The sequence below is a fragment of the Neophocaena asiaeorientalis genome, unplaced genomic scaffold (genome assembly GCF_003031525.2).
Source record: "Neophocaena asiaeorientalis asiaeorientalis breed wild unplaced genomic scaffold, Neophocaena_asiaeorientalis_V1.1 scaffold478, whole genome shotgun sequence".
Taxonomy (NCBI): domain Eukaryota; kingdom Metazoa; phylum Chordata; class Mammalia; order Artiodactyla; family Phocoenidae; genus Neophocaena; species Neophocaena asiaeorientalis.
In genome coordinates this window covers 1,104,141-1,116,103 of record NW_020173200.1, presented here as the reverse complement: position 1 = coordinate 1,116,103, position 11,963 = coordinate 1,104,141, and the positions used below count along the sequence as shown (strand labels likewise).

Below are 11,963 nucleotides of genomic sequence, written 5' to 3'. Positions count from 1 at the left end.
CCCCCCGCTCCATTTTTGCAGCTAGTGAGGAGGGAGGTTAAAGCGGGGTGGTTTTTACTCTGATTTCCTCCGGGTGGCGTGGAAGGTGTTAGGGTCATTTTGCTTTACCGAGGCGTACTGTTGGTCAGCTGGAAGAAGCAAGACTTGTACTCTCTGAAATTGAGACCAGTAGGGGACTTGGTTTCATTGACATCTTCCTCCTCTTCCTTTAGCTGCTCTTGTTCTTTTCTCTACCATTTAATCCTAAAGAGAGAATAATATGCTTTAGCTGCTGATGCATTGAGGTGCATAGTTTTCACTTCCCCATTTTACTTTTTGTGTGTATGGTTGGCGAAGGGTTTTCTTTTCTGTGTTGTGCAATCCACGTCTCAGTTGTTCCTAGTTGGATTCCTGAATGAGCTGAGTTGGGCTGGCCAGGGAGTTAGAGATTGGTGGGCATCTTCCTTGTCTTTTCCTAACATTTACTTTATTCTTTCCTTCTGTTTTGTTTGCTAGTGAAGCAGGTGTGCATGTCATGGATGTGTTACATGCATAGCTCTTTATTTGCAAGGCAGCACTAGGTAGTTTCACTGAGTCACTCATTTCCTGGGAGCTCTTTTATTTCACTTTTCCTCTCTTTCTGTTGAGTATCATTGCACTCTCTGGTTTTTGAAACGTGTTTTGAGTAGTTTCTTTCCTTAATGTCTCTTCCAGGTTAAGGTTTCCATCTTCCTGTGTTTTGCTCTTTTGTGACCACAGATTGCTCCCTTAACTGGGAGCAGGACACGGTAGCAGTGAGAGAAACCTTGTATTCCTCCTAGACTTTAGCAGATATTTATAGAAAAGCAATAACTCCTCTCTATTTTTCTCTTTGGGTAGTATCTAAAGATTTGATTGAATTTTTTAGTTATCTGTTTTCTTTTTGTGTTTCTTGGAGTTAAGGTGAATCATTTTCTTGGTTTTGTGCTGCTGAAGATGCTGGGGTCTTCCTCATGCTTTTATTAGGTATTTTTTTGGATGGGGTCAGGACATGTTAATTTTGGCTCTTTTTGATTCATTAGTTTGGTGAAATGAAAAATCCTCATATTTTGAAGTCACTTTTTAGATTCCAAAATGGCCAGTTCTCACTTTTTCTTGGTTTTTCATATGTGAATTCTCTTGAAGTGTATGTTTGTTTTTTCTTTTATCTGGTACAATTGTTAGTATATTCTCTTTCTAGGTATGTAAAATAAAAATATTTAAATACAGATTCTGTCCATCCTCACCATGGTAAGTATGGGTGGGGCAGTGGAAAATAGAGAATGCTGTTCCGATGCATTCTGAGGCATATTTATTTAGTTAAGTCAGTCAGCATTTGTGTACTTCTGCAAAATACAGTGCTGCGTGTGAAGTGGTCTGCATGAAGAGGCACAAGGAATAAAATATGTGGTCTCTTCACACTTCTGTTGGGGAAACAGCGCATCATTCATAATTCCAAGCAACATCAAGCTCCTGGTTGGGATAACAGTGCAGCCAAAGTCAAAGGTATAAGTGAGATTTGGAAAATTTGGAATTTTCTAAGGGCAAGAGATGTATTTAGTTAAGGGGTATTTGCAAAGACATAGACGTGGCAATGTACAAAAGATATTGAGCAGTTTGACTGGCATAGGGAATCTGTATTAGTGAATGAGAATACATGAGTTTAGGCTTGGTGAGTGTGTATTGGTGGAGGACCTTATTACGGATATAGGGTTTAATTTGATGGGTACCACAGTGGGTTCTAAAGATTGAGAGGACGATGATGCATATTGTTCCTGAGGAAGGTTTTCACAATTAGTTGAATGTCCTGGAGCAGGAAGACTGACTAGAAGGCTCTTAGAGAATTTTAGGAACAAGATGATGAGAGTCTGAGATAAAATGGTGATGTTTGGAATAAAATAATAGCTAACATTTATTGAGTACTGTATGCCAGGCACAATGTTCTAAGGTATTCACATGTATTTAACTCATAAAATCTTCATAATAAGGTCTTATTATTCCTATGAAGAAACTGAGTTACAGAAAGGTTAAGTAACTTGCCCTAAGTCCTATAGAGAGTAAGCAGCAGAGCCAGGATTTGAACCCAGGCAGTCTTGCCTTTGAGCCTATGCATTTAATCTTTATGTTGTCCTATGAAAGGGTGTATAGAATATATAAGAGGATGTATGTTTGAGTAAAAATTAATTTGAACTTAGTGATGACTGAATGTGTGCCAAGGGAAGAGAGCAAATTAAACATTGAAAGATTAAAGCCTAGAATCCTGGGAGAATGGCTGATAATGATGAGGAAATTAGGAAAGTGTCACTGTGTAGATAAATGAGCTAAGGTGGGTTATGGTCAGCACTTCGATTGTATACAATCAGGTTTTCAATAAAAGGCTAGTCTTCTGCAACTCCCGATAGCCTTTTCTCCTTGCTGGTTTTGCTCTGGAAATGCAGGCTAGTTTAATATTAATCTAAGCACAACAATTAGAAAAACAGATCTATTCAAAAGAAAAAATATATAGGAATTATTTTGGTTGAGTCATACCACTGCTTCCCAAGCTTAGTGAAGATAATGAAGATTTGAATAGAGGAATCCTGTAGTATATCACTATAAGATGAACAGAGATGCAGTGTAGATTGTGCACTTACCAGGGCTGTATTTGGTAGTAAAAAAAAATATGTGAGTAGATGAGTGTTGGGAGGTTAGTAGCATGATGGCGAAAGAACTTTGAGGTTTGGAACTGTGGGTGACATTATAGGCTAATAGGTAAAGCATTCTGAGAAGAACCAGGAAGTACATCAGTGCCACAGAAGCCAAGGATAGGAAGGATAGTGTGGTAGACAGTATCAGATGTAGTCTCAGAGTTCAGAAACAATCATCATGATGAAAAGACTATTGAACCAGGAGGTGATTTGTAACCTTAGAATCTTGAAAGGAAGGATAAGAAGAGATGCCAGATTTGCTTTCCACAGAAGGCTTTGTAGAGATGTTGTGGTCTGGTGTGGTAATTCTTAGTATTTTCTCCTGTTGCTTCCTCCAGTCCCATTCTTGTCCACATGTCCAAGCTACTCAAATATCAGAAAACTCACTTTTTTTCTTAAAAAAAAAAAAGAAATGTGTTCTAAAGCCAGTGATTTAATACTTTCTCTCACACTTTTTATTCTTTTTTTAAACAGTTTTACTGAGATAATTCACATACTATACAATTCACCCATTTAAAGTGTACAGTTCAGTGATTTTTAGTATATTCACCAAATTGTGCAGCCATCACCACAGTCATCATCCCAAAAGAGAAAGTCTGTAACCATTAACAGTCACTCTCCATTTCCCCCTCATTCCCCAGTCCTAGGCAACCACTAATGTACTTAACCCTCTGTAGATTTGCCTATTCTGAACATTTTGTATAAATGGAATCATACAACATGTGGTCTTTTGTGTCTGGCTTTTTTCACTTAGCATAGTGTTTCAAGGGTTATCCATTTTTGTAGTATGTATCAGTATGTCATTCCTTTTTATTGTTGAATTTCCATTGTATGGCTCTACTACCTTAAGTATCTACTTATCAGTTGATGGACATTGGGGTTTCTTACTCTTTTAAAAATCCTCCCTATCTTCATTTTAATCTTCACCCTGCCAACTCCATCCCTCTCATGGCTTGTCTTTTAGATTATAACCTCTACTATGCATTCTGCTAGGCACTGGGGATATAAAGATGAGTACGACATGGCTTTTGAACATTCATATGGTGTGTTTATGGTTTACATATGTTTTCTCATGTGTTATCTATTTTATCATGCAACAACCCTGTGATGTAGGCAAAGCGTTTTTTAAGATGAGTAATTTTGAAGTTTAGATTGGGTGACTTGCCCAAGATTGCCGAGTTAAGTCAGTGTTGGAGCAATTAGATCATCTTAGTGCATGCCCATTGCTATTTCCACTTCTCTATGCTGCTATTCTAACTTAAAGGAGCCTCTTGTGAATTCCTGGAGGATTAGAGAGGTTGGAAAATCCCCTTGCTTAGGGAATCAGTAACTTGTAATGTTTGATCTTCAGGACATAAAATGAGATTTTTTCTTACTTCGTTCTGTCACTTGTTTGTGATTTAGATAAGTCATTTCATATTTCTGCCTTTCTTTCAGAACTTTACTGGGGATTAATGTGATGATGGTGATAGTGGTAGTGGTAATAATAATAGCTAACGTTTTCTGAGGCCTTAGGATGGGCTCAAAAGTGTTCTAACTATTTTTCATTTATTATTCATATAATCCTCACAACAACTCTAAAAGGTAGGTGTTTTTGTTATCAAAAATTTACAGATGAGGATACAGGCATAGAGAGGTTAAGTAACTTGCCTAAGGGTATGTAGCTAGGGATGGAAAGAACCAGGATTTGAACCCCTGCAGTCTATTTTCAGAACTCAGTGACTCTTATCACTCTACTGTTAACTGTGTTATGAATTAATAGAGGGTATTATTTCAAGTAAGGGTATGACCAGAATATGAAGATTGGATTTTGAATGTAGTTGGGGAAACAAACAGCAAAATTAAGTTGACATTGCATCCACATTTCTTTTAAATATCAATCTAACACTTCAGTGTACAGAGATACGTGTTGTGTAGGCATCCAGGTACATTTTTTTCTGTTTATCTCGGCTAATAGCCTCTCAACTCAGAAATTGCATTATTTTCAGTGCTCTTCACTGTCAGCTTTGTTAGTCATTAGCTTTCCACATTGCCGCTATTCAGAAACCTTGGCTTAGGACAGCTGAAGCTTACTTTAACCTCTCCTAAGCCTCCCTTTAACTGTGAATCTTTGTTTTCCATTTTGAACAGTTAGCCTTTCAGTCCTAGATGGAGGTACTCTTTACCTCCTCCACCCCAAAACTCAGAAAACACCACAGAGGCATTTTATAACAACGGTCAAAAAATTTGACCATCTTATTTGGCATAACTGGATTTTAGTGCACAAATAACAAGAACCAAAGCACAGTGTTTTGGTTAAAGAGATTGACTTATACTGAAATTGGAAAAGGCATCTGCTCTACAGGATTTTGGATTTAATAGAATTTGTTATAACCAGATCAACTGAGCATTATTACTGTGAGCCATCTGCTGGGACATGGAAATAGCTTTGTTATATGGAACCCGATGTATTTATATTTATAACAATGGCATTCTACTTATTTTAAGTAATCTTTTGTAGTTACGTACCTTGGCTGCTATTTTACTTGGTATATCAGCTGATAACCTGAGAATGCAATGTCTTTCAAAGTGGTTATTACTTTTCTGTAGAATTGAGACAAAACAACAAATGGAGAGCAAATGAGACTCATATATGGTGTCAAACTTTAATGCTGTAACGAGAAAATACTGGGTAAGTATGAAAATGATATAAGCTAATTAGGACCATTTTCAATAAGAACTCTTTGGCACCATTAAGTTTAGTTTCTAGTAATTACTAAACTACTCTGGTTGCTCTAAGAATTTTACTGTAAATCTAAAGTGATTTCATTTTGGTATAATCAGACCTACATTAACACTGCTCTGTCTGACTTATTTCCCATCAACAGGTCTGTTGTGGGATGCAATAAGAGAAACTTGTTAGAACATAGTCCTAGAAAACTCTTCTGAGTTGAATGCTAACAATTTGGAGATGGGCGAAGTCCTTGGGTGGAAGTTTTTAGAGAGAGTCTAGAAACCTGGCATGTTGACTGTCTTTGCTTGGGCTGCTGTAACAAAATGCCACAGATTGGGTAACTTATAAACAACAGAAATTTATTGCTCATCGTTTTGGAGGCTGGAAAGTCTTAAGGTCAAGTGCCAGCATGGTCACCTTCTGGTGAAGGTCCCCTTCTTGGGTCATAATTGGCACTTTCTTGCTGTATCCTCACATAGTGGAAAGGGCAAGGGATCCCTCCTGGATCTTTTATAAGAGGCTAGTTCTATTCATGAAGGCTCTGCCCTCATGATCTAACTACCTCCCAAAGACCCCACGTCCTAATATCATCATCTTTGGGGGTTAGGATTTCAACATACAAATTTTGGGGGGACACAAACATTTAAACTGTAGCATTGGCTATTTTTTCATTATTTTCAAATAATATATATGTCATGGATTCCATTGAAGACTTGACTGATTATCCTAGGATGACCCTGTGTGTGAAGGAGACTTTATCAAGTAACTTAGTTTTAGCTAAAGTTTTTACCTGGAGTACAAAGCTAAAACCTGTAAATGAATTCTACCTAGATGGAGTCCTGCCCAGTGGTATAGTGGTGTCAAGGATATAAGACTGATCTTCTGATTGATCGGTAAAGTGTGGTGCCAGTGTCACCTTACTAAACATTTCAGAAGTTGGAATTGGCTTTTTCTACGGCTGAGACCTGGCCTTACTGTGAAACATAGGTTTATGAGAGAATGGATGAAGGGAGGAAGACTGCTAGAACTCATTAATAACAATTTCAAATTGTTTGCTTACAGAGGGATGGGATTGGGAGGGGTGCAGTATGGTAGAAAGAAGTTATTAATATCCTAGATTTTGGCTGGTGTGTATATGGGTGCTTATTAAATTATTAAAAAGAACTAAAAAGTTTCTGTGACTTGTCTGTAGAACTTTGGGAAATTAATTACAGACACAGCAGTCAAATATGCTGCAGTCAGGAGCAGGTTGACTCTTCTGAATGAAGATGGAGCAGACTGTCATGGCAGGAGATAAACAATATATGGCATCAGTTTTTGCTAGTGTGGTTGGGTCTGTGAATCTGTGACATGCTTTACTTGTCTACCCTCTGTAAGGACCTGTTGATGGTATTGTCTCACATCTGTATACGTAGATAGTAATCACCATCAGAAATGGCATCTTTGTGTATCAGGGAAGTCATGTTTTATGTCTATTATAGGGCATGTGTGCGTTGGAAAGATTTCCACCTTAATTTGAATAATACTTTATGAAAAGCTTTTTCTCTGATCTATTAGAAAAACAGTCCTGTGATATAGGTAAGGCAATAATATTTGTATTCCTGTTGATAAATGGAGAAAATGAGATACAAGCTAAGATTGACTTAGTGTCACTCAGTTATTTAATAGAGCAGAGACAGGAGCCTAGATCCTGCATTCTGTCTCTAGTCTTGTACTTTTTAGTAGAAAGCTGACAAGGTTTTTTTTTTAAACTTACATTGCATTCTTATTTATTTATTGATTGATTGCTGCACGTGGGCTTTCTCTAGTTGTGGTGAGCGGGGGCTGCTCTTCCTTGTGGTGTGCGGGCTTCTCACTGGTGGCTTCTCTTGCTGTGGAGCACAGGCTCTAGGTACGCGGGCTTCAGTAGTTGTGGCACGTGGGCTCAGTAGTTGTGGCTCATGGGCTCTAGAGCGCAGGCTCCATAGTTGTGGCGCACAGGCTTAGTTGCTCTGTGGCATGTGGGATCTTCCCGGACCAGGGCTCAACCCCATGTCTCCTGCATTGGCAGGCGGATTCTTAACCACTGCGCCCCCAGGGAATCCCAGCTGACAAGGTTTTTATGCAGCACACACTTGGATTTCTGAGGTAGAAATTAAAGTTTAAGAACCCCAAAGGACCTGGGCTCCTTGGAGCATTGTCTTGTGATAATGTCAGACCAGGGTACATACAACTGTTGAGAGCAGCTTCTTCCTTTGTTAAATTTGGGTCCATTTCCAGTAATTGGATGCATTTTTACTTGAACTTGCATTCTTTGTGAATTCTGGAAGTAAGGAGGAGATGGAATTAGAAGGGAACTTTTAAGGATTACTAAATAGCAGATTTGGTCTTATTATTATGAAAGTATACATCTATAAAAATTTAGAGAATGAGGAATTGTATCTGGAACATTTAGAGGTTGAGGGTGCTTGGGTTACAGCCATAGTGCGAACATATTGTTTTTTGCCGATGGGCAGGAAGAGTGACAGTATATAAAGAACTTATAACTCCACAGAAAAAAAGACTGGGAAAGAAACCATCACGTTGGGTAGTCTTTATTTTCACCTTTGAACCTGTTTATAGTTTCTATAAGTTCTCTACAGTGAGCATATATCATTTTTATAGTCTTCTGTATTCTAGTTTTTAACTAAAGAATAAACATGTATGATTTTTATGGTTCAAATGAGAATTTGGAAAAATGTGAATCGTAGCACTTTTGAAGAGTAGTTTAAAGACTGGTGCTATCAAAGTAGTTTGCTTTTTAGGCAGTTATGTTAATAAATCAGTTTGATAAATTATTTGATTATAATCTTATAGGTCAGGTTGTGGGTGTATTAAGTATTTTGGGTTTTTCTTTGTAGAAATTGGTCATTTAGCTCTGGTGGTCAATAAATTAATTTTAGTCCCCCAGAAGCAACCAGGAACTTAGGTTTACATATAGTAATTACTTATCAATAAATGACCTAAAAGTAGCACTCTGACTTATAGTGAAAACTGGATTTAAGAACCTACTCATCTGCTTTAATTTCCTTGGCAGATTTCTAATAAGAAAAACCAAATTGTCATTGATTCTTTAAGGTACTTGTTTTCATCCGGGGACATTGGACTCAGTTTCTCTCATTCATTTGCTCATTTATTCACCATGTGTTATGTCCTGGGAACTGTACTAAATGCTGGGGACACAAGTAACTGATAGGGTCCCTGCCATCAAAGACTACAGCTTTTGGTTTGGGAGAGACATCAGAAGAGAGATCCTAGGCATATGGAGAGACCCATTTTTTCTGTTTTTCCAGTTTTTAACTAAAAAGCAGCATGACTAGCTTGTTTGAAGAATTTAATGCTTTTGGTGGTGTGTTTAGATGGCTTTAAGAGGAGCTGATGGTTTCATAATTATTTTTCTGACTCCAAAATATTGAAAGTCCTTGATCTAGAGAATTGCCTTATCTAAGGAGCGTTGCTTACCGAGGTAGATGACCCAGGCGTTTATATTTATATCCGATTTGCTTTGGGAGCATAATTAAGAAACCTGTGTTGATTCTTCTAGGATGGAGACAGTGTCTTTTGTTGTCTTTTATTCTCTCTACTGTTGATCCTTGAACAACAAGGGTTTGAACTGCACAGGACCACTTGTAGGAGGATACTTTTCTATTGTGACTACGACAGTACTACACGGTCCATGGTTTGAATCTGCCGATGCGGAGGAACTGCAGATATGGAGGGGCAACTGTAAGTTATACTCGGGTTAACCCCCATGTTGTTCCAGGATCAACTGTACTAGTAAGTGGGAGGATATTTCATATTTGAGCTTAACTTTAAGACTATTAACACCGAGACATTGTACCAAAAGTTACCTTTTGTCTAATATATATGTATGTCTGTATATGTAATATATAGATATATAGTAGTTCCTAACATCTTAATAGTTAATCTTTTATTCAGGCCAGCGAGATATCCCACTAAAACACTTGAGAAAGAGTCATTCGCCTACTCTTAGAACACCTGTAGTCACCGATAGCCGTAAGGTAGCCTGTTTGTTGTTAGCTCTAATTGGGGCAAAATTTGCTTGTAACTTCATTTCTTTTTCCTAGTCCTTCTGTGCAGAACATTAGACACCTAGTTTGCCTTCTTTGACAAGATAACTCTAAATATATGAATGCGATTGTTCATTCAGCAAATATTTTGTCAGCACCTACATATGCAAGACATGGTCCTGGGCATTGTGAGAGATCCAAAGGTAATTAAGAGGCATAGTCTCTTCTCAGAGAACTGATACAGAGAAAGTCATGGGTTTGTTGAAAAGAGTGCTTTTGCTTATGATGATCAGGAAACTTCTTGGAAACAATAATGTTTGAATTAAGATTAGTGATGGGGTAGACTAGGCTGACTGCATAATCAAAAACCTAGAGATGAGGAAGAACAATGCAAGTTGGAGGAGTAGCAAGAGGCCCAGCCTGGCTGTTTGACAAACTATCCTCAAGGATATTGAAAATGTTCATTGTTTATTCTCAGTGCCTGGAGGAGTGTTCGTAAATAATAGGTGCTCAGTAAATATTTGTTGAATGAATGAATGGTTACATTTGGGAAATACCGAGCAACTTCTTGAAGAGTGGTAAAGCGCTTTAGAATATTGAACACTTTGATAAGTCCCTTAGAGAGAAAAAAAATACTTGACTCAAACTTACTTGATTATGGAATGCCAGTTAACAGCTCTGGAAAATATTACACTGAGTCTCTACGGTAGAGGTGACAGGGAATGCTGGAAAGTGTTTTCTTCAAGGTAAACACACCCATTTTCTTCATTCTATACTTGACATTTGGCTTCTAAACTCTTCACTAGGCTGATTTCCCTCCCCGCAAGCATTCTGGCTCATAAGTGGTCTTAAAACATGGTACTCAAACAGAACACAGTACTCCAGTTGTGAGCTAACCAGTGAAGAGTGAATGGGACTGCTACCCTCGTTGATCTGGATACTGTTCTTCTAATGAACCCTAAGACTGTGTTTTAGTTTTAGCAGCTGAGTCACTGTCTTGGCTCATATTCAGTTCTCATATTAATTTACAAGAAGTTCTTTGAGTAGATTCTCTGATTTCCTATTAGTAGAGCTAACACATGAATGCCCTTTTTTTTTCTGATAGAGTCTAGGTGGTTTTCTCAGAAGTACTAGTGATTCTTAAGTTTCCTGAAACCTGAGAAAGAAAAGAAAAAGAATTAATTGTACAATGCTAGAGTAACATAAAAGTCCACCACTGCTGAGTATACTCAAAACTAGATAAAATATAATGAATCCCTCTATACCCATTACAGATTTAATAATTATTAAGCTGTTTGCTGTATATGCCTCGACCATCTTTTGCTTAAGTGTTTTAAAGAAAATCATAGGCATTGTCTTTTCACCCCTACAAACATCAGTATGCATCTCTAAAAAATATAGACATTTCTTACATAACCATATGCCATTATTGTAGCTAACGAAATTAACAATATTTCCTACTAGTGTTATCACAATATCCAGTTCATAATAAACGTGTCCTTGACTATTTGTGTCTTTTTACAGTCGGTTTTTAATTGAATCAGGATTCAGACAAGGTCTACACATTACATTTAGTTGTTACGTTTGTTGTCTCTTTTAGCCTAACACAGTTCCCCCCTTACTTTTTGGCATAATTTCATTGTGTCCACTTCTTTGACCTTTCCTGTCTCTATACCAAGTTCTGTTACTGTTTCTTTTGAAGTAGCTGTAAGAGTTTTCCTTCATTTACAGCAATTCAGCAAACATTTTGGACTGTTATGTGCAAAACATGTCCTAGGCATTATGGGAGGTAGAAAGGTTAATTTGACATGTGCCTGGCCTACTAGGAGGCCTGCAATCCAGTGGCAGAGACAGGTACATACAGAAACAATACGAAAGAGATTATTTGCCTTCGGATGGGTCATGCCTTGATTATATATCCTCCCATATATTTTCCTGGAAAATGCTGCTAGTGGTATCTTCTTAGTACATTACTTCAGGCATGTCCTGATCAGGAACCCACAGTTGATTGCCTTTTGAATCAATCCAAACTATACTGTTTTGGGCCTGGCACTCAATGCTCCACTAATTCCCACCTTTACCTAACGTGGAACTTCTCAAGACACAAATATCCTTTTTTGGACCAAATTTATATTGTCATGTAGAATTTTCATTTCTCAAACAAGATAATAGATACTTTCAGAGCAAAAATCTTCTTCTTCTGTATAATATTGGAAAGCTTAATAATTAACTTTTGGAGAGTCCTGGCACATATGCCAGTAGGGCTGTTCTTCCTGCCTACTACCTTTCCAGAGACAGAGCTTCTGCCAGTTAGAAGTAAATAATCCAGGGGCTACCCTGGTGACGCAGTGGTTAAGAATCTGCCTGCCAACGCAGGGGACACGGGTTCGAGTCCTGGTCCGGGAAGATCCCACATGCCGTGGAGCAACTAAGCCTGTGCGCCACAAATACTGAGCCTGCGCTCTAGAGCCCGCGAGCCACAGCTACTGAAGCCCGCGTGCCTAGAGCCCGTGCTCC

General features: G+C 38.2%; 1 protein-coding gene across 2 annotated transcripts in view; it reads left to right on the top strand.

Moving 5' to 3' along the window:
• Positions 1 to 11,963, top strand: part of FOXJ3 (forkhead box J3) — a 131,927-nt gene that overhangs the window by 800 nt on the left and 119,164 nt on the right. The gene's annotated exons all lie outside the window — the stretch shown is intronic.